Source organism: Bos indicus, chromosome 1 (assembly GCF_029378745.1).
Source record: "Bos indicus isolate NIAB-ARS_2022 breed Sahiwal x Tharparkar chromosome 1, NIAB-ARS_B.indTharparkar_mat_pri_1.0, whole genome shotgun sequence".
Classification (NCBI taxonomy): Eukaryota; Metazoa; Chordata; class Mammalia; order Artiodactyla; family Bovidae; genus Bos; species Bos indicus.
This window is the reverse complement of record NC_091760.1, coordinates 75,755,979-75,780,241: the sequence shown is the minus strand read 5'-3', so window position 1 is coordinate 75,780,241 and position 24,263 is coordinate 75,755,979. Positions and strand designations below refer to the sequence as shown.

Here is a 24,263-nt window from a genome sequence, read left to right as displayed (position 1 = left end):
TCTTCCAGCCCAGCGTTTCTCATGATGTACTCTGCCTAAGAGTTAAATAAGCAGGGTGACAATATACAGCCTTGACATACCCTTTTTCCTATTTGGAACCAGTCTGTTGTTCCATGTCCGGTTCTACTGATGCTTCTTGACCTGCATACAGGTTTCTCAAGAGGCAGGTCAGGTGGTCTGGTATTCCCATCTGTTTCAGAATTTTCCACAGTTTATTGTGATCCACACAATCAAAGGCTTTGGCATAGTCAATAAAGCAGAAATAGATGTTTTTCTGGAACTCTCTTGCTTTTTTCATGATCCAGAGGATATTGGCAATTTGATCTCTGGTTCCTCTGCCTTTTCTAAAACCAACTTGAACATCTGGAAGTTCACGGTTCACGTATTGCTGAAGCCTGGCTTAGAGAATTTTGAGCATTACTTTACTAGCGTGCGAGATGAGTGCAATTGTGCGGTAGTTTGAGCATTCTTTGGCATTGCCTTTCTTTGGGACTGGAATGAAAACTGACCTTTTTCAGTCCTGTGGCCACTGCTGAGTTTTCCAAATTCGCTGGCATATTGAGTGCAGCGCTTTCACAGCATCATCTTTCAGGATTTGAAATAGCTCAACTGGAATTCCATCACCTCCACTAGCTTTGTTCACAGTGATGCTTTTAAGGCCCACTTGACTTCACATTCTAGGATGTCTGGCTCTAGGTGAATGATCACACCATCATGATTATCTGGGTCGTGAAGCTCTTTTTTGTACAGTTCTTCTGTGTATTCTTGCCACCTTTTCTTAATATCTTCTGCTTCTGTTAGGTCCATACCATTTCTTTCCTTTATCGAGCCCATCTTTGCATGGAATGTTCCCTTGGTATCTCTAATTTTCTTAAAGAGATCTCTAGTCTTTCCCATTCTGTTGTTTTCCTCTATTTCTTTGCATTGATCACCGAGGAAGGCTTTCTTATCTCTCCTTGTTATTCTTTGGGACTCTGCATTCATATGCTTATATCTTTCCTTTTCTCCTTTGCTTTTCGCTTCTCTTCTTTTCACAGCTGTTTGTAAGGCCTCCTCAGACAGCCATTTTGGTTTTTCGCATTTCTTTTCCATGGGGATGGTCTTGATCCCTGTATCCTGTACAATCTCATGAACCTCCATCCATAGTTCTTCAGGCACTCTGTATCAGATCTAGTCCCTTGAATCTATTTCTCACTTCCACTGTATAATCATAAGGGATTTGATTTAGGTCATACTTGAATGGTCTAGTGGTGTTCCCTACTTTCTTCAATTTAAGTCTGAATGTGGCAATAAGGAGTTCATGATCTGAGCCACAGTCAGATCCCAGTCTTGTTTTTGCTGACTGTATAGAGCTTCTCCATCTTTGGCTGCAAAGAATATAATCAGTCTGATTTTGGTGTTGGCCATCTGGTGACGTCCATGTGTAGAGTCTTCTCTTGTATTGTTGGAAGAGGGTGTTTGCTATGACCAGTGTGTTCTCTTGGCAAAACTCTATTAGCCTTTGCCCTGCTTCATTCTGTACTCCAAGGCCAAATTTGCCTGTTACTCCAGGTGTTTCTTGACTTCCTACTTTTGCATTCCAGTCCCCTATAATGAAAAGGACATCTTTTTTGGGTGTTAGTTCTAAAAGGTCCTGTAGGTCTTCATAGAACCGTTCAACTTCAGCTTCTTCAGCGTTACTGATTGGGGCATAGGCTTGGATTACTGTGATATTGAATGGTTTGCCTTGGAAACGAACAGAGATCATTCTGTCGTTTTTGAGATTGCATCCAAGTACTGCATTTCAGACTCTTTTGTTGACCATGATGGCTACTCCATTTCTTCTAAGGGATTCCTGCCCACAGTAGTAGATATAATGGTCATCTGAGTTAAATTCACCCATTCCAGTCCATTTTAGTTCACTGATTCCTAGAATGTCGACCTGTTTGACCATTTCCAATTTGCCTTGATTCATGGACCTGACATTCCAGGTTCCTATGCAATATTGCTCTTTACAGCATCGGACCTTGCTTCTATCACCAGTCACATCCACAGCTGGGTATTGTTTTTGCTTTGGCTCCATCCCTTCATTCTTTCTGGAGTTATTTCTCCAATGATCTCCAGTAGCATATTGGGCACCTACAGACTCGAGGAGTTCCTCTTTCAGTATCCTATCATTTTGCCTTTTCATACTGTTCATGGGGTTCTCAAGGCAAGAATACTGAAGTGGTTTGCCATTCCCTTCTCCAGTGGACCACATTCTGTCAGACCTCTCCACCATGACCCGCCCATCCTGGGTGTCCCCACACGGCATGGCTTAGTTTCACTGAGTTAGACAAGGCTGTGGTCCATGTGATCAGATTGGCTAGTTTTCTGTGATTATGGTTTCAGTGTGTCTGCCTTCTGATGCCCTCTTACAACACTTACCATCTTACTTGGGTTTCTCTTACCCTGAATGTGGGGTATTTCTTCACGGCTACTCCAGCAAAGTGCAGCCGCTGCTCCTTACCTTGGACGAGGGGTATCTCCTCACAGCCGCCCCTCCTGACCTTGAACGTGGAGTAGCTCCTCTCAGCCCTCCTGTGCCCGTGCAAACTGATAGAGCAAATCAAATCTGAGGGATAGTCATAAACCACCTACAACTTTTAATTGGCTGCATGAGAAAGCATTCTGCAGAAACCTCCATCCACAGGAGTAACTGTGACTACAAAACGAACAGAAGATAAAGATGGTTTCCCAAAGCAAGGAATGTTTGGACTGTAGTGGGGGCACCTATTTGGCCAATGTCCTTTAGGGTCTTCATTTCATACTCTTTTGAAAATAAGAATTATGTATAGTTAAAGAATACAACTGATATACGTATACATTGTAAAATGATCACTGTTGTTGTATAGTTGCTAAGTCATGTCCAACTCTTGCAACTCCATGGACTCACTACACTCCTCTGTCCATGGGATTTCTCAGGCAAGAATACTAGAGTGGGTAGCTATTTCCTTCTCCAGGGGATCTTCTTGAACAGGGATGGAACTCATGTCTCATGCTTGCCCAGAGGATTCTTTACCACTGAGCCACCTGGGAAGCCCAAACGATTATTTCTTGTTCAGTCGCTAAGTTGTGTCCAACTCTTTGCAACTCCATGTACTGCAGCACACCAGGTTTCTCTGCCCTTCGTCATCTACCGGCGTTTGTTCAAACTCATGTCCATTGAATCAGTGATGCCATCCAACCATCTCATCCTCTGTCATCATCTTTTCCTCCTGCCTTCACTCTTTCCCAGCATCAGGGTCTTTTCCAGTGAGTCGGCTCTTTGCATCAAGTGGCCAAAATGGCCCAAACACATTCAAGCTAATTAATGTATCATCTCCTCACATAGTTACCATTTGTGTGTGTCTGTGATGACAGCAACTAAAATCTTCTTTCCATTCAAGAGAGGAAAACTTTTTACTGAGTCACCAAGAATGTTGCTGGTAGAAGCTTTGACTGTGCTGCAGTACTTTGTACTGTTTCCATGAGTTTTTACACATCTTCCTTCCTCCCATGTGTTCAGAGCAGTGAAGCCTGCCTGAGCCCACCTTTTTAATGGGGATCTGGCTGTTGTAATTCTCTCCCAACCCACTCCATAACACCAGTTTTCAGTCTGATGCTGTAATAAACACTTCAGCTTTTCTATGAACTATATTCAATGCAGTTCTTGGAAAACTAAAAATTATCAATTTGTTAACAAATTGATGGAACAGGCATCGTTAGACAATAGAATTTTTTAAAACTACAAATTTTAATTAAGGAAATCAGAATATGATACATATGAATTCCAAAGTACGATGGTAAAAAATATGGAAATTTAAAACTACGTAATGTGAAAACTGGTTATACTGCTCTAAATTCCTAAGGAAGATACAGAAAGCTTAAGGGTGGGGTAGAGTTTAAAGATTTCTTCATCCTAGACCTGGAAAAAGACCTTCAACTGGACCATCCAGAGACCTTGATCTTTCCATCATATAGCAAACCAATATTAAAATACATCCCGCCCTGGGAAAGCTAGAGAACTAGGGAGAGGAGCTGGCTGAGGGGTTATATTTTGGCTGACCTGCACTTCCAAAGTTGGCAAGGCAAAGAAAACTGTGCCTCAGACACCAGGTGTAGACCACATAGCAGAAAGAGCCAGCCTGGAGTCATTCTAATTCTCATTCAAGATGATAGGATGGGAGGGTGCTGCTCCAACACAAAAATGTCTATCTAGAATAGAAACTGGAAAATCAAGAGCTGACCGGAGGGAGATGGTTTAAAGATTAGAAGCTATCACTGACCTGTGGGTACTGCAATTGCAGAGTCCAGTAGGGGAAGTCTCTTTAAAAATCCATTAATAATCACAGTAGAGTAGGAGTTACCTTCTAATACTTTCTTGTGGCAGCACCAATTAAGTAAGCACTCTCTACCTTCCATCCTGCACCTCCTTTTCTACTCTCCAAGGAGCCCTGCAGGGATCAGTTGGTGTTTACAGTGTGGGCAACAGAGGTGAGAGCAAAGTTAAGTAGCCTCCTGCACTTATTGCCCAGTTAGGTCCTGACTCAGGGTGGGAAGAAATAACCTTTGAATAAAGAAGTACTTATATTATACTGGGCTTGGCAGTATAAATTTATTAATAAGTGTTTTGTGGCACCCCACTCCAGTACCCTTGCCTGGAAAATCCCGTGGATGGAGGAGCCTGGTGGGCTGCCGTCTATGGGGTCTCACAGAGTTGGACATGACTGAAGTGAGCTAGCAGTTAACAGTTCTACACCTTAAAGAAAGGTGAAAGAGGTGATCCAGACATATAAAGAAAAATCTTCCCAGTGTATACATTTTTAAAGGGCAGTGAAAAAAAAAATCAAATTCTATTTTGATTTCGTCTTCTAAATCATGCTTGTTAATGTACGAGTTCCCATATATTTCTGTTACGCATCATATACATTCCTGTCAAGAATTTAAATTAATCCTGGCAGGGACCCTGTGAGGTAAATGTGCCTCTCATTTTGTAGTTGAGAAAACTGAGTCTAAGGGAGATCCTGTAAGGCCATTAATAGCCAACTTTAACTGAATGACCACATGCTAGACAGTCATCTAAGTGTTTTATATAATTACCTCATTTAGTTCCCATATCAACACTATGAGCTAGCCATTATTATATTCCTCATTTTATAGATCAGAAAAACTGAGATCCAGAATTATAAAATCCACAGCCAGCAACTGATGGGCTGATAATTAAACCCAACCAGCCTGGCTCCAGAGCCCACAGTCCTCAGCACTGGGCATGTAACTTAGATACGTTCAGATACGGCAAGGCCTGATCTGAACCAGCGATCCTGAATGGGCTTTCCCCTTTATCAATTAGTAAGGACCCAACTGCATCATAAAGAATAAAGCAAAAGATGAAAAGAAAAGATGGGAGAGCAGCAGGTCTGTCACTACCTCACTGTATGGTGGTTTAGTCTCTAAGTCGTGTCCGATTCTTGTGACACCATGGACTGTATAGGCTCCTCCGTCCATGGGATTTCCCAGGCAAGAACACTGAAGTGGGTTGCCATTTCCTTCTCCAGGGGGATCTTCCTGGCCCAGGCATCTAACCCGAGTCCCCTACACTGCAGGCATATTCGTTACTGACTGAGCTACCAGGGAAGCTGTATGGTGTGTGGTAAATAATTTCCCTTCTCTGGGCTTGTGCTTCCACATCTATTAAATTAGGAGAGTGCACTGAGGAGTCTCCTGGGGTCCCTTCTAGTTGTGGATTTTATTTCCAGCTCTGAAAGAATATATGTGTGGTGGGCAGGTAAATGTATATTAAATTACATAAACAATTTAGCTCAATGTCTGATATGGCTGAAGAGACACTTCTGAAATTTACATTCCCTGAAAAGATCTTCTTTTGAAAAACCATGATCTTAATATGCAATCAAAAAATATTTTTTATAACATGTCAACTAGATGAAAATGTAAAATAATCTCAAAGATCAAAGAATGCTAAATGTAAGTGTTTAAGAGAGTGTTATGGGGTTATATACTTAGTTCATTATTATTATTTTTAGAACTGCACAGCTGTTTTGGCAGCTTGTTTTGTGAATTCTACTTTGCAAATATAATGAGTTTTTTTTTTTTTTCCCAAAAAACAAATTTTAGTTAATGGAGCAGATAACACATTTATTTCCTTGACATAGCTTAGCATTAAACAAGAAATGCAACAAGACTTTAGAATTTAAAATTTGAAACATGGTATTTAGCTTTTTTACTTGCTAGTTATAAGATTAAAAAATAACTCAATATTTTAATTTCTTTCCACATATTTTAATGATAGTATCCGTGATTAGAGAATATTACTGTTCAGAATTTCATTTCCTGGCATGTAAATCCTTCCTTATTTTAAAGTCAATAGTTATGTTACTGCCTCTCCAAAACAAATCTTAAGTAGCTGAGCAAAAACTTATCATATCCAGCATGCTTTAGGAAGTTACTATATGCCATATACACTGCTCTGAATGCTTTTTGCTTACTGATTTATTTAATCCTCACTACAATCCTATAATGAGGAACTATTATGAACTCATCTGACAAATGAGGAAACTGAAGTAGAAGGAGTAACTCACTCAAGGTTAATCAGTTGGTGAGTAGATGAACTAACACATGACCCAGACTATTGATAGGGCTTTCCAGGTGGTGTTAGTGGTAAAGAACCCGCCGGCCAATGCAGGAGATGAAAGAGACGTGGGTTCGACCCCTAGGTCAGGAAGATTTCCTGAAATAGAAAATGGCAACCCATTCCAGTATCTTGCCCGGAAAATTCCATCAGCAGATGAACCTGGTGGGCTATAGTTTATGGGGGTCACAAAGAGTCAGACATGATTGAGCACACGCATACATTAATCGGTACAAAATAAAACCAACAACAAAAGAGCTAGAATATTCTAAATTTTAGTCAAAATGTTTTACGCTTAGAAGTGAAACATCAGATGAGTCTCACTTAAGGCTTGTCGGCTTGTCTTAAAAGTATAAAAATACATGACTTTTGTGAAGTTTTATTTATTTCTTAGATTCAGTTTCATTCCAAAAAGGATTTGGGAAGATCCTGCTTTCAGGAGTTTTAAATTTTTTTTCAACTTTTAATTTAATGCACTGATTCATGAGGTCTCAGTATTCAGTTGCGTGTTTTCCTTGTATTTTCTAGTTTCTCACATTCAGTACATGTGGGCGTATTAGCTTCCTAAGGCTGCCGTAACAAACTACCACAAACTGGGCGACTTAAAACAACAGAAACTCATTGTTTCACAGTGCTGGAGACTAGAAATCTGAAATCAGTATATCTGAAGGGCCATGTTCCTTCTGAAGGTTTTAGGGAAGAATTGTCTCTTGCCTTTTGCTAACTGGGGGATTCCCCAAAATCCTTGGTGTTCCTGGGCTCACAGCCTCACACTCTATTCTCTGTCCATCTTCCTGTGGCCCAATTCCCTGTGTCTCTGCTCTCTTTTTCTTCGAAGGACAACAGATAGTGGATTTAGGGTCCACTCTAAGTCACGTACGACAGCACCTTCTTTGTTGACATTGCTGTTACGCTGGTCTTCCTTGCTGCACGTGGGCTTTCTCTAGTTGCAGTGCGTGGGGTACTCTTCGTTGCAGAGTGCAGGCCAGCTGCTGCTGACAAGCTCTGGAGCACAGGCTCAGTAGCTGTGGCCCATGGGCTTTGTTGATCTGCGGCATATGGGATCCTCCCAGACCAGGGATTGAACCCGTGTATCCTGCACTGAGAGGCAGATTCCTGTCCACTGTACCACCAGGGAAGTCCCTGAGAGTATCTTGAGATTCTCAACTAATTAGCTCTGCCAAGACCCTGTTTTCCAAATAAGGTCACATTCTGAGCCTCAAGACCCACATGAATTTGGGGGACACTATTCAACTCACTACAGGAGTGAGGAGATACTGTGGTCCTGGCAATAAACTGTCATTTTGTAATGTCTCTGAGATTCTCTTGATCAAACACAGTATCCATGTAACGACTTCACAGAGATCCCCATGTCTGCCATAGGAAGCACTGTGACCTCAGCCTGAGTAATTAGCAATATATGGGGAAAACAGGTGTCAGAGATCCACGACTGGAATAGAGGGATTAGAGGTAGCCCTCTGGGTGAAATACACCAAGGACTCGCTGAAAGCATAACAAGTATGTGGCTTCAGCCCTTCCAAATCTACTCTCCATGGTCCTCAGACAATCCTGCGGTGGAAAGGCTTCAATGTCCAGTCCCCATACTTTCTGTAATAGCCTCCTGACAACACTGCAGAGGCTGGTATGGTAATGACTGTCTATTTGGAAATTTTATACAGTGCTGTTCCCATAAATCCCCAATAATAGGCCATTAGAAACAAAAACAACCTAAGCTCATCTCAATAGCATGACAGACAGAGCAAACTTCTATTTATTCATTTACTGTCTCTGCTTTACGAACACCAATAAGTGATATATGATACTTTTCACAAGGGGTTAATGAGTAAAATGTTTATTTTAAACTATCATGGAATTATATTTTCAACATTTATTCTTTGACCTATCACTGCTAAATATTAAAGAATAATTATCCAACTAAATCAGTAGACTGTAAGCTCCATTTATTCTCAGATTAATCCCTAATATTTAGATAAATACCTGGGATGTAGTAGGTGTTCAACACACTTTAACAGAAAGAATGAATAAATAAACTATACCTAAAGGACAAAGTGGAAAGTGCAAAATTATTAAGCTCTTAAATATAAACTATGCTATGCTATGCTAAGTCACTTCAGTCGTGTCCAACTCTGTGCGACCCCATAGACGGCAGCCCACCAGGCTCCCCCGTCCCTGGGATTCTCCAGGCAAGAGTACTGAGTGGGGTGCCTTCTCCATCCCATTCATTATTATAATGGATAAAAAATTTAAACTAATAGAGCTATTTTTCGTTGTGGATCCTTTTCTGTTGTGTGTCATCACTCAATATTCACCCTATGAGATGCTGTTTGAAAAATTCCTTTAAAAAGAGCTGCATTTGCTATGCCCAAATTAAACAATAAATATGTATGATATTTGTCTTTTTCTATCTGACTTCAATTAGTATGATAATTTCTACATCCATCCATTTTGCCACAAATAGTATTATGATATTACTTAAATGTGAAATCTAAAAGAATGACACCAATGAATGTATTTATGATAAGGAAATAGACTCACAGACATAGAAAACAAACATGATTATCAAAGGGGTGAAAAATAAGGCGGAGAGATAAATTGGGAATTTGGGATTAATAAATGCACACTTCTAATATACAAAATAAACAACAAAGACCTATTGTATAGTAAGGGAACTATAATAAATAGCTTGTAATAACCTTACATAGAATATCAAATATATGTCTTTTTAAAACTTTTTAACAGTTGTCCTACAACTTACAATCTACATTCTCTACTATCCAAGTCCACTCTCAAATATGTACTGGCTCAGGTAGTGCATGTACCTTAGCACAGAGTATTACCAATTCCTCCTTCCATCCCTTTATAACATCGCTGTCATTTATTTCACTTATCCATAAACTATAATAATGAAATACATTGTTGTTGTTATTAATTTGAACAGATAAATGAAGAATAAGATAAAGATTTTATCTTTTCTCTATTTATTCCTTTATGTAGATCCAAATTTTTGACCTTTATTTTCCGTCACTCTGAAAGTCTTCTTTTAAGTCAGGTCTACCGATAAATTAAGACAGGTCTGACAATAAATTTCCTCAATTTTTGTTTGAGAAAATCTCTATTTGTCCTTCAAATTTGAAATATAATTTTGCTGGATATAGAGTTCCAAGTTCGTAACTTTTTTTTTCTTTAACCACTTTAAATATCTTACTCCATTCTCTTCTTGCTTACATATTTTCTGAAGATAACTCTGATGTAATTATTTTACTTTTTATGCCATAGATAAGGTGTTCTTCCAACTTTCTCTAGATTCTTTCAAGAAAGCCTCTTTTTCTTTGATTTTCTGCAGTTTGAATAGACATGTCTTGATGTAGACTTTCTAGCATTTTTCTGCTTAGTGTTTTCTGAACTTCTAGATCTGTGGTTTGGTGCCTGTCATTAATTTTGGGAAATTCTCAGACATTATTGCTTCAAATATTTCTTCTGTTCCATTTGTTCTATCTTCTCATTCTGGCATTCCCTTTACATATAAGTTATATCTTTTGTAATTGTCCCACAGTTCTTGGATACTCTATTCAGGGTTTATTTCTCCTTGATGCGAAGAGCTGACGCATTTGAGAAGACCCTGATGCTAGGAAAAGACTCTGATGCTGGGAGGGATTGGGGGCAGGAGGAGAAGGGGACGACAGAGGATGAGATGGCTGGATGGCATCACTGACTCGATGGACGTGAGTTTGAGTGAACTCTGGGAGTTGGTGATGGACAGGGAGGCCTGGCGTGCTGCGATTCATGGGGTCAGAAAGAGTTGGACACGACTGAGTGACTGAACTGAACTGAACTGAACTGATGCTAGGAAAGACTGAAGGCAGAAGAAGGGGACGACGGAGGATGAGATGGTTGGATAGCGTCACTGACTCAACAGACATGAGTTTGGGTAAACTCCGGGAGTTGGTGATGGACAGGGAGGCCTGGCGTGCTGCAGTCCATGGGGTCGCAAAGAGTTGGACATGACTGAGCGTCTGAACTGATCTGATTTTTCAGTTTGAGGAATCTTTATTAACATGTAGCCAATCTCCTTCATTCTTTCCCTAGACATGTCCAGTCTCTACTGAGTTCATCAAGGCACACTCTTCATTTCTGTTAGAGGTTTGTTTTTTCCCTAGCATTTCCTCTTGATCTTTTTCCAATATTTTTGGTTATGTTACTCATCTGTTCTTCCATGCTGTCCACTTTTTACACTAGAATCCTACATACTAATAATACTTATGTTAAGATTCTAGCTTGATAATTCCCAAATCTCTGCCATATCTGAGTCAGTTTCTGATGCTTGGTTTGTCTCCTTTATGATTTTTTAGCCTTAAGCACGCCTTGTAATTTTTGTCAAAAGCCAGGCATGATATAGCAGGTAAAAGGAGCAGGTCTTTAGTGTGTAGTTTTATATTATTTGGCTGAGAGTTAGATATGCTCAGTCTCCAGCAATTCATCAATTACCCTTCAAGCATCCTTACCAGCTGTAGCTTCTACTCCTAGTTAGATCTGATTGTATTTTTCTGTCTTCCCAGTTTTTAGCTGGTGGTTTGCCCTCTGATCTCAATTCTCTGATAGATCTAAGGAGAGCTAATGATTTTCTATTTGTTTAACTTTTTTTTCTTGTTGAGAGGATGGAAGTGATGACTTCAAGCTCTCTACATGCAGAACCAGAAACCAGAAGTCAGCAGTTCATTTTTCACTGGTCATCCCATACAATTTTTGTATTTTTTTTCCCATTTATATGTATTGCTCCTTTTGCCGGAATGCCCTTCCTCCTTTTCATAGAAAAATAAGAGCCCCAGCACTTCTCATTAATCATTCATGTATTATTCCACTCTGACATCTTCACTAAGGAGATTTATGCACAACAAAACAAACTGTGTTCTCATACAACTAGGTACATAGGATGACTGCATCACTTGCCACACTATATTATGTTTACATTATTTACAACATTATCTACGATATAGGCACACACTGTGAGCAGTGACTACAATCTATAGTATGCTTAGAATTAAATATGAATAAATAATTTACTTCTTTATGGATTCCCAGTCTCTCAGGTCTGGCTTTGATTCACTTGATACTTGCGTTCATCATGAGCTAGGTTAGATTGCCACTAAGATATTATTTTTTAAGCCTGAAACCCTGTGATTCAGTCTTACTTCTCACATAAAGGCTACAGAAAGTTAGTAAGATGGTTCCAGAGAATAAGGCAAATTAGTAACATATACTCATGAGAGCCTGAACATTGATTACTGCTACCCAGTGTTTATTAAATTCCCTATTAAGGTTAAAAAGAGTTTGCAGATGACACAAACTTTGCTACCACATTAATGCAGGTTAACATCACTAACCTTGGCATTTTCAGTGGTTCCTCCCTTAGAAGGTTTGGACTAATTTTCTCTTGTAATAAATCTATATATAAACCAGACAGCTCTGAACCAATGCTTATCTAGCTTGGACATGAAACACAAGTCTCTGTCTGAAGATTGGTTTCCTTGCTGATGGTGACAGGAAGATACTTACCTAAATAGTTACCAAGGTACACATGCAACTAAACTGTTACCTTGGAAAAGCAAAATATTTCCAACTTTGCAACCATAACTTCTAATCCTTAATTACCACAAGGATTACATATCAGAATCATATTCTGGCATGTTAAATATGGAAGAATCCTGAGACATTTTCCGATCCTATTCTCTCATTTTATCAAGTAGGGAGTTTATTGCTTTTATTGGGAAATATACCAAAGCCTAAAAAGGGAAACTAGAATTTATGGCCCATAGAAGCAGATATATTGGTACAGTATTTCTACAAAATCTCCAGAGTCTAGAGCAGTGACTGATATAAAATAAGTATTCCATAAGTATTAGCTGAATAAAAGTTAAAGGACTTCTCAAAGTTCCAGTATAAATTAGAAGCTAAATTGGGAACAGAGCAAGGTCCTTGATGCCAAACAGGTGACATTTCAATCACATGATGCTTTTTCCCAGCAAATTCTACCTCTTTATGGTTATTCTACATATGTTGGAAGATGGATATACTAGAGAACCAAAGCACCAAAATAAGAAATAATGCTTCCCAATTTAGGATTAAGCTATATATAAAAGTTTATCATAAACTGTACAATATCTAGTATGGTTCTAAAATGCTAAATTATTGTCAGAAATAAGTTATTTTGCTGCACATGAGAAGGATATATATGTTTCCCTTCATATAATTAGACTGTTTATATGAATAATAACACATTTAAACAAAAATTCAAACTGTAAGTGTAAAACCCTCCTAATTTCTAACTCACGGAAGGTATTAGACAAAAGCTAATAACTATTAAAGATTTATCTTTGTTTAAAGTCAAATTTCATTTTATAGCAATTTACAACACTATAAAAAAATCATCATCTAGAATATTCCAGCTCAGTTACCCTTAAAATTTGGTATACTCATGTGTTTTTTGTAAGTAATTATGTATTTATTTATCACTGCACTTATTTATAAACAACTCAAATTTATTTATGTGTGGTTGGGTCTTCTCTTGCAGAACACAGCCCCTTGAGCGTGCAGGCTTCAGCAGTTGTGGTGCATGGGCTTAGTTGCCCCACAGCATGTGGATTCTTCCTGGATCAGGGATTGAACTCATGTCCTCTACATTGGTAGGTGGATTCTTAACCACGGAACCACCAGGGAAGTCCTATTCATGTTTTTAAAATTAATTTTTGTTGGAGTATAGTTGCTTTACAATGTTCTGTCAGTTACTTTACAGCAAAATGAATCAGCCATACGTATACATATACCCTCTCTCTTTTGGACTTCCTTCCCATTCAGATAACCACAGTGCATCATAGGGCTCTAAACGAGATTGGATTGTGGAGGGAAAGCACAGAGACACGTACAGCTTAACTTCTGCGCACGCGGTAAGAAGGAAGAAGCACGATTCTATTCACTGCCTGCTTCATGCAGACTAAGGCTCCTCCTTCTCTTCCCATCCCATGTGACCAACACCTCTGAAACAGAGTCTGGCATCTCTATCTGACGCACAGACAGGGGCCAGCCGTTCTTTGTTTCATCCCTGCTCTGCCAGAGAACCTCTATGTAGCTGAGTGATAAAGAGCACTTGGAAGTACTTTACTGACGCATCTCTGTTCACAGGTAGGCTCTAGTTCTAAGGTCTATATTCAGAGACCCAGAAATAACTCCACACCTTTGTCTGAAGCCAACACTGATTTCTGCTTTGCAGCTTTTCCAACCACTAGGCACTGGCCATCACTAATAATGAAAATGATAATTTGGTCTTCCTCTGTGCTGTGGTCTTTCATTTTCTACTGGTCAGAATCTGGAAAAGAAGCATCAGTAATCCAGACCCAAACTTCAACATCCTTTCTAAATTAGAAAGTTCTTGATGGCAAGAAGTTATGAAGTACTTGCCTTTTACATTTGATGCTATCTTGATGACCATGTGGTACCTTACACATCATGGATGATTAGTTAGTATTGCTAAATGGACATCTGGTTATTCAAACACTTTGAAATCTTTGCTGAAACATTCTTCGATTACAGTTGAGTTATCCCCTACCCTGTCCTTCAAATAATCTTTACACCAGAAATTCCCAAAACAATCATTTAAAGAATAGTATTAGCTTTATAATTTGGCTCCCCAATAATATGAGTCTCTAGGTAGCTGCAGGGAGGAAGATTAGAAAGAAGAACAAAATGTATAAATCTGTTTGATTTTTGAGAATCAGGCCATACTGTAGAACTGCCTTTTGTCTAATATTCCACAGGGAGAGAGTAATGTTTGTCATGACTCTCATGGCAGATCAATATAAGTTGAGAGTAAAAAGAACAAAACTCCAAATCTCATGTTCTCAATAACTCAGAAAACATTCAACTCTGGACAGACTATTGTAATATATTGGTTTTCAAAGAGTTATAGAATCATTGGGCTAGAAGTCTTAAATTGAGTTCTTGAAACCGCTTAGAAAACAACTGGAGAAGCTAGACCTTTGACTCATTGGTCCTGGTTATGCAGAGAGCTCTGGATTCCCACCAGATTGGTGATGACTCTGGGCTGTATATGCTACTGGGACTCAACAAGCTGGATGGACTGCCTAAGGGCTACCTCAGTTAGGCTTCCCAGGTGGTGCTAGTGGTAAAGAACCCGGCTGCCAATTCAGGGGACGTAAGAGACCCAAGTTCAATCCCTAGGTCAGGAAGATCCCCTGGAGGAGGGCACAGCAACCCGCTCCAGTATTCTTGCCTGGAGAATTCCATAGACAGAGGAGCCTGGTGGGCTGCAGTCCATAGGGTCGTACACTGGCAGACACGACTGAAGTGATTTACGTGATGAGTGAGTATCTATATTCAAAGACAGATTACAGTATAAACATACAATAACCTGCCCCCACAACGTGTGTTTTAAGATGACCTGGAAAACAAAGGAGTTGTTTAAGCCTTGAATTATGATTTGGAAAAAAAAAAAAGTCCTACTTCCGTTAGTTCTCACTGCCCTTGGTGTATGCGCGTGCTCAGTTGTTCAGCCATGTCCACTCTTTGTGACCCCCGGACAGTAGCTCACCAGGCCCCTCTGTCCATGGGATTTTCCCAGCAAGAATACTGGAATGGGTTGCCATCTCCTCCTCCAGGGGAGTAGGTCAGGAATTAATTCCTATGAGGCTGGAATTATCTTCATTTTACAGATCAGCTATCTGAGACAAAGAAATAGAGGAATTGCCCATAATCATATAATTCATAATGAGACATGTCAGTATGAAAATTCAAGCTTCCTGGCTCCAAATCTAGGGCTCTTTTCACTACAATCACAAATCTCTTACTGTCAAGAATTACTTTCTAGATCAATGAATTATGAAGTATATCAACTCATCATAGACAACAAGCAATATAAGTAAATGAAGTATCATTAGATGTAATGCATTACTGTTTCTGTTCAAACGGCTTATGTAAATAAATAAAATAAATATTTCTCTAAGAATCAAATCATATGAGTGTAGTTTTGTTACTGGGTTTTTTTTTTTTTTTTTCTTTCATTATAAACTGAAATTCTTTTAAATTCTGCAGATCTGGCTTCATTTCCTACCCCCTATAATAAAAGCTGAAATGTACCAAAACCTGATTATAATTTTAGTTTTGATGTTCATGCTGTGAACCACCTTTTAGTTCAGACCAGCATAATTATTTTTATGGATACCCTTAGTAATTTAAAATTCTCGCATGAAGCAAATGAAATGCTACCTCTTTGTAAATACATCCTGTTGTGAGATTATTTAAGTAAGATTCTAGATGATTTCAAGGTTATATTGTTTTAAGTGGAAATAACCAGAGACAATCAAGCCAAATAAGTGCACTTATTCACTCTGACAATAAATGTTTGAGTATCTAGTATGTGCTTGCTGTTGTTGTTCAATCACTAAGTTGTATCCAACTCTTTGCAACCCCATGGACTGCAGCATACCAGGCTCCTCTGTCCTCACTATCTCCCGGAATTTGCCCAAATTCATGTCCATTGAGTCAATGATGCCATCCAATTATCTCATCCTCTGTTGCTCCTTTCTCCTCCTGTTCTTAACATTTCCCAGTATCAGGGTAATTTCCAATGAGTCAGCTCTCCACATCAGGTGACCAACGTCTTGGAGCTTCAGCCTCAGCATCAGTCCTTCCAATGAATAATCAGGGTTGATTTCCTTTAGGATTGACTGGATTGATCTCCTTGCTGTCCAAGGGACTCTCATGAGTCTTCTCCAGCACCACAATTCGAAAGCATCAATTATTTGGCACTCAGCCAACTCTCACAGCCATACATGACTACTGAAAAGACCATCGCTTTCACTATACAGACCTATCTGCTAGAGACAGAGAAATGAACATAACCTGGGGCCTGTCCCTGAAGAGAGCAGCTTAGGAGAGAAGAATATATATTCAATTAAACCAAAGTGTATCCTAGTCCCTGATATAAGCACAGAATGTCTGACAGAGACAGCCATTAATTCTGCTAAAGCAAGTGAAGATTTCAAAAAAGAGTGGTAATTTAACCAAGTCTTGAAGTAAGAGATGCTTTTGGTACATTATAAACTTAAAGAAGCTGAGGAGAAAAAGGATTAATCCCAATGCTCTAAATGCTATGTTATCAGATGTCTGGCTGTATCTTCCATCTTATGTGTTGCTGGCATCCATCAGAGAGAAGTGAATTTTGTAATGCAATTATTAGAATTCTTTTTTTCTTTAATATGTAGCTTCCTTCAGGTTTTTGCCAAATCATGAAACCCTCCAAGTCAAATATGCATCAATGGTAGACTGGAAGGGTTTGGAAGAGTTTCCATTCACAGTTACTAGTGCTGAGCACTGTGGTGTTATTGAATTACAGAGGATTTAAAACACCCAGAAATCTTTTCTTCTTTTTGCAGTTACTCAGAGTGATCTACAGTCTGGCTGAATTGATTGATTTCTGGAATCATGACCAGAGTTTTGGTTGTTGTAGTTAGGTGGGGATATTAATACAGAGGTTTCCATCAAGGAATTTTTTTTTTTTAAGTGGACCATTTTTAAAGTCTTTATTGAATTTGTTACAATATTGTTTCTGTTTTATGTTTTGATTTTTTTTAGCTCCCCAAACAGGGATTGAACCCATACTCCCTGCATTAGAAGGTGAATTCCTAACCACTGGACTGCCAGGGAAATCCCAAGGAATTTTTAGAGTCCTCAAAAATGCACATATGAGAGGATGGGATGGACATATGCATAAAGTCAAGTGAAAAAAGAGTTCATTTCATTAATTGCAATAATTTGTATTTTAAAAACTTAAGATAATTTTATTTTTGTTTTGAATGTGCTCCTGATATTGATTATTTTTTTGGCCAAATTGTCTTTATTTCATCACTAAATGATCAAAAATTACAATCATTCTACAAGAGTAGAGGAGGGCATTGGTTACTTCTTATTAGAATTTCAAGGCATATACATTTGCTTCTGAGCCGTATTGCCCACCTGTAATGTATAGAAATATTACTGCTTATTGAAACAATGACTTCCCTATAGCTCAGACAGTAAAGAATCTGCCTGCAATGTAGGAAACCCAGGTTCGATCCCTGGGTTAGGAAGATCCACTAGAGAAGGGAATGGCAATCCACTCCAGTATTTTTGCCTAAACAATCCCATGGACAGAAGAGCCTGGTGGGCTACAGTCCAAAGCGTCGCAAAGAGTCAGAAACAACTGAGCGACTAACACTACTAAGCATTATGATATGTAAGTCAGTTCTGTTGTGCAAAACACTATCATCTAAACTAAACTTTCAAAATATTTTCTTTAGAATTTACTTTCCATCTGATTCTAAATGATGAGACCATCTACAAAAAAAAAAAAGACACTAATGTAGAAAATTAATGGTCAAACATAAATGGAATTCTGTGAATTACTCAGAAAAATTAGAGACTCAGGAATGTAAAAATAAAATCTATTATTTGGCTATCCTAGACTTTTTCCTCCAAGTAATTTCAATACTGCCAATCACCCCATCTGTATCTCTTTGCTTAACTTTCAAAGTTTAGACCTAATCATATACCTTGCCATTATACTTTAAACATTCCTTGATTCCCTGATTCCCTTAGTCTTATTTCCTTTACTTTCATCTATACTGAACAACTAAGTACTAAATATATATTATCTCCTTTTCCAGTTGCATTCTCCTTTTACATATTTTCTTCCCAAATAAATCAAGGAGGAATGGTGTCCTGAATTTTTTTTTTTTTTTTGGTACCACCATTCTTGCCTGGAGAATCCCAAGGACGGGGAGCCTGGGTGGGCTGCCGTCTATGGGGTCGCAAAGAGTCAGACATGACTGAAGCAATTAGCAGCAGCAGCAGCGGGATGATCCCTAACACAATACTAACTAAGTACAGAGCTTTGTTTAGAGACAGAAGTTAATAATCTGTAAAATTCAACTTATTGTTTTAATGTGCTTAGTTATCTGGTCTGTTGCATCAAAGAGGATTAGAAGCAGCAACTATGAGAAAGGCTCTGAAAGCTAACACAAGTGAGAAGAGATGACATGGGGAAAGCTACCCAAGGTAGTAAAACCACTCAGCCCAAAGAGACTGGTGTCACTGAGTGGAAGGGCAAATAAATGCAAGGCCGGAAAAGTCCTTAAGAATGTACCCGAAAAAAGCAATATATACAGCTAGATTTCAACAGCTTTGCATTTAATATTTACAACGTGCCAAAAACTACACTAGAACCTGAGTTTACAAAGGTTGACATGATGCTTGGATCATTTGCTTTTGAGACACTATCTTTTGATATTAGTGGAAAGAGACATGATACTATTTTCAAAACAAACCAGTGAGTGCTGTGATAGATGTAAGCATCTTAAAGGATGCATATCAAAGATACTTCCTTAGCTGTTTAAAAAGGCATTATCACCCCCCTAAAAAGTTAAAGAAAGACCTTTTAGATGAAGATTTTGCCAAAACTGCTTCAGGATTGGGGGGTGTTCATTACAGAAATAACTTTAGGTAGACGTGACAACTTTTCAAGCAAAATGCAGGTCTTGAAAAATAAATTTGTGAATGGCAATACTACTCTGTGAGAAAATGATCCATCATTCACAAAATACATACAATTACGTAAAAATATTCACAGCAAGGAATCAGAGCAATTTATGGCAATTAATGCAGATTATGCTTGGTTATCAAGAAATATTATCAAAGCCAAAGCACTATAATATAAGCCATTTGGGTGTCATTTAAGAGAAAGACAAAGCAGAGAATCTATTCCCCCAAGGGATACATGAATCTTCCTTTAAGAATGAGATTTATGCCTATGATTAAAAAAAACTCCACTAAATTATAGTATAAACTTTGTTATAGATAATATCTAGATTAAATTTATGTTCAAAACCCAAATGATACTTACTTTAATTGATGCTTCTGCATTTTCAACAAAAAGCCTGAAATCTCTTTTCAGCCATCTTGTTTCTTGAATCATCAATTGTAGAGTTTTCATAATTAGAATTCTGGCTATGATAGACATACCTCAGCAAGTAGAGCTCAAACACCCCTTTTAGTCATGAGCTGTCAATAACCAACAGACAGTTAACTGTTACAGTTATTAACAGCTGTCAATAACTAGACAGAACCTTCAGGTAATGAGTCTATCTCAGAACTAGCTTGGGTTGGTTACCAAGGCACATGGACTATTTTTTAAAATTCACTTTTCTATTTGGGATTGCACTTTAAAGACTGAATGCAAACCATATACACTCAAAATATAATCACTCTCTTTGCATTTTAAATGTCTTCAACCTCATAGCTTTCATGTGTACTATGTCTTGTATGCTAAGCTTTGTATCAATCAAGAACTACCAATTTTGATGTCAAAAAAGACTTTATGTCACAGTGCCTGTGCTTTCTCAGCTAAAATTGAAGTTATTCACCAATACTCATGCCTATTAGCACCAGTACTTTTTTTCAAGAAACTGGGTGACTGTCAGGAAAAATACTGATAATCATTCAATAAACTGAAGGTTACATTTTTAATGATTTGCTTAGCCTCAGTCTACATTGAAAATTGATTTTAAGAGCAGCTAAACATTTGCACAGAGTCGGACACGACTGAAGCGACTTAGCAGCAGCAGCAGCAAACATTGTTCGTTCATTTAACAATTATTTAAGGTACACCTATTGTGCCAGGTCCACTCTAAGTTTTAGGACACAGGAACAAATAAGACAGACAAGTTCTTGATATCCTAGAGTTTATATTCTACTAGAGGAGTCAATCAGTACCTAGATAAACGCATAAATGACTTCAGACAGTGACAAGTGATATAAAAGAAAAACAAAATAGGCAATGTGACGGATGATTGGGAAAGACAAGAAAGCATCTTCCAGCTTTTGTGCCAAAAAGAAAGATAAGAAGAATAACAAGAAGGGACCAGTCATTGTGAAATATGGAGGGAAATAAACAAAAAGACCAAGAGGATACAAATAGACAAAGAACATTAAAGTCAACACATGTGAGGAACAAACTGAGATCTTGCTGGCTATACAGAGAGCTAGCCGGCTCCAGCCTGCAGAAAGAGATGGGTGAGCCAAGAGTAGGACTGTGGATTCCTTTGCTTATTTTTTGCATTATGTGAATTAGCCACTTTAAAACCTCTGTTTAATAACTATAAAATTGGGGCATGTGTGCATGCTGGGGCAATCACACCTAATTCCTAAACCTCTGGTTAATATTAATTAGTGTAAATAAGGCACTTGGCACATATTAGATGTTCAATAAATGTCAGTGCCCTCTTCACCAGGGAAGTAAACAGATTTACCCAGTGGGGATTAAAAAGAGACATCAGATACAATTATAATAACACTTATTTTATAACGCAGCTGACCACGCCTCATTCAACCTTCCAATAATCCCACAGAATAGGTTTTATCTTCCTGTTATGAATGAGAAAACTGAAACTGAAACAGTTTGACTGATATTTGCAAATTAACTCTGGATGTTTTGAGCTTAGATTTGGACCCAGGTCTCTTACAAGACCTGTGGTTGCACTGCACTTCTTACTAATAATATCTATACATTTGATTAGCCCATCAAAATGGCTTCAGATAAAAAGTTAAGGGCTTTTAATAAAATAGTGAAAGAAAGGGAAGTTGTGGGAGTTATATGTGTCTACAGAGGACAACTCTTAGGAGCAATGCGATCAAGAGCAAGTCATTTTAAGCTAGATAAGCCCAGCTCTGCAGCATACCATTTATTAGCCATGCAACCTAAATAAATTTCTTTTCTTTTCAGAAATCTAGGTTCTCATCTATTAATAGTAATCTGGAATTAACAACAATATTTACAGCATCATAATGTGTTAATAATTTGACGAAATACTGCATGCAAAACACCTAACATACTATGTGGCAAATGGCAAGCATTCAATAATTAGTAGCCGTAGTCAATAGAAAGGCACTTCTCATTTACTAAAAGATTTCACCAATCTATAACTGGCAATTTAAAAAAGACTGTCATTTCATAATATAACCAAATATCACAAATGATTTCTCATTTTTGCATGGTAATACTATCTTCACGAAAAAAGTACACATATTCAAACTAAATAATATGCTCTCTTTTTTTTTTATTTTTTGCATTAAGATTTCTAGTCTGTGGAACTAGTGGTAAAGAATTCGCCTGCTAATGAAGGAGAGGCAAGAGACATGGGTTCGATCCGAGTTGGAGATCCCCTGAAGAAGGAAATGGCAACCCACTCCAGTAGTATTGCCTGGAAAATCCCATGGACAGAGGAACCTGGTGTGCTACAGTCTGTGGGGTCACAAACAGTCGACACGACTACACATGTACACTATCAACACACAGAAGGAGTCAGAGACTATACAGATTTGTGGAACTATATAGAAGCCTGGACCTGTGAAACTCACCACTGCTTCTGCTGCTGCTGCCCAACATCCAGCATCAAAAGGTTAACTGTGATACTCTGGGGTTCATACTACATGAATTGAGGAGTCCCTTAGAAGAGTTACTAATCTTACAAAAGGGATTTCTTGATTATGTATAAGACTTTGGGGCAGAATGGGCATTTTGTGACGGAGGATTTGGACCTCAATTCTGAATAGCCTGCAAAAATTATTAGAAGCCTTTATTTTGTAACATACTCTAATTTACTGATCATTAGAGCACTCAAACCATATCACCATTATCTACAGGTAGCATATCTTAGGGCTTCTAGAGGCCTCAGAGCCATCACCTCATTTGAACCTCATGACAACCCAATGAGGTGGCACACTGAAGATTAGAATTCCTATTTTATAGACTAGGAAGCAGAGGCTCACAGAGAACTGATTTGCCCAAGCTCCACTGCTAGTAAGCAGCAGGATCAAGACTTGGCCTCTGAGATCCCCACCACATCATAACATCAAGATACAAGATATGTATCTTTTCATGTGATAAGCTGGAAAATTCCATTTTCTATAAAGGACAGGTTCTTATGCTGTATTTTAGTAAAGTGACTCTTTGTTCAAAAATAAAAATGCCCTCCCCTAGTTATATACAGATCATGGTTTAAAATCTGAGAGGCTTAGAATCAGCTCTGCTCTTGTAAGCTATAGTTTTGATTTACCCCACACACACACACATGACATAGATCTATACATATCTATACATACATGCATATACATGTGTATCCATTTATCTACCATCTAGCCTACATATACTGCGTGTCTACTACATTGTGTGTCTGTGCGCTCAGTCATGTCTGGCTCTTTGTGACCCCATGGACTGTAGCCCTCCAGGCTCCTCTGTCCATAAGATTTCCCAGGCAATACCAGAGTGGGTTGCCATTTAATTCTCCAGAGGATCTTCCCAATCCAGGGATCAAATTTGCATGTCCTGTGGATCCTGCACTGGCAGGCGAATTGTTTACCACTGAGCAACCTGGGAAGCCCACCCTGTCTTTATCCCTTGCTTATGAAATAGCACTAAATTACCATCTCCCCAGTTCATGGACTATACATTACTGATATATGAATAAACGACTTTTTCTACGGTCATCTGGTGATTTAATACTCATTGACAAGTAGAATTTGGGGGTATTAAAAATATACAAATATATAAAATTTTTAATTTAAATAATTTAAATATCAATTTATTAATTACTCTATGGACATAAGAGTTTGGGATTCTTGTGGGCATTACTATTTTTTAATTAGCATTATAGCCAGAGAAGTGTTCTAGGATATTTTCCCACAAATCTGACTTTTTTTTTCAAATGAATACTTTGGTTTACTGATATAGCTCAAAAGGTGTATATGTTGTTGCTGCTGCTGCTAAGTCACTTCAGTCATGTCTGACTCTGTGCGACCCCAGAGACGGCAGCCCACCAGGCTCTGCCGTCCCTGGGATTCTCCAGGCAAGAACACTGGAGTGGGTTGCCATTTCCTTCTCCAATGCATGAAAGTGAACAGTGAAAGTGAAGTTGCTCAGTCGTGTCCGACTCTTAGCGACCCCATGGACTGCAGCCCCCAGGCTTCTCAGTCCATGGGATTTTCCAGGCAAGAGTACTGGAGTGGGTTGCCATTGCCTTCTCCAAAAGGTGTATATAAATAGGTATAATTGTGAGAAACCTATGGAAATAAGTAGGGAAAATAATGATATAAAAACAAATTAGCCATAGAAATATTGATACATTCTTTCCAAGTTTCAAGACAAAATACTAAATGATCTAACCTCCAACAATAAACTCCTAGAGGAACAGATTGTGAATCTTAATTAAAAGGAAAAAAAGTATTTTCCCAAAGTCCTCATAAAAGCAAAGTGTGCTATAGTTGACAATATTTGTATCAAATTAGCATTGGAACCATGTGTCTTAACCCAATTCAAAATACCATTTAAGTGGAAATAGAAAAGCAATGGATAACGATTTCACAGTCAAAGCTCAAAATATGTGCAGTGGCAGCCAATCAAAATATGAAAATGGCTAAATTCACGCCAAATTTTGGTTATACCCACACTAAGTTTAAAACCACTCACTATCTTTGCTCAGAATCAGAAATTTGT

General features: G+C 38.5%; 1 protein-coding gene and 1 long non-coding RNA gene across 6 annotated transcripts in view; both read right to left on the bottom strand.

Moving 5' to 3' along the window:
* Nucleotides 1–24,263, bottom strand: part of FGF12 (fibroblast growth factor 12) — a 615,850-nt gene that overhangs the window by 145,195 nt on the left and 446,392 nt on the right. The gene's annotated exons all lie outside the window — the stretch shown is intronic.
* The window catches only part of LOC139183186 (uncharacterized), a 121,658-nt gene that overhangs the window by 66,700 nt on the left and 30,695 nt on the right, over nt 1–24,263 (bottom strand). The window contains exon 2 of the long non-coding RNA XR_011566719.1: nt 1–24,263. This exon is cut by the window's left edge and continues 66,700 nt beyond it; it is cut by the window's right edge and continues 29,641 nt beyond it. This is a non-coding gene — a long non-coding RNA (uncharacterized lncRNA).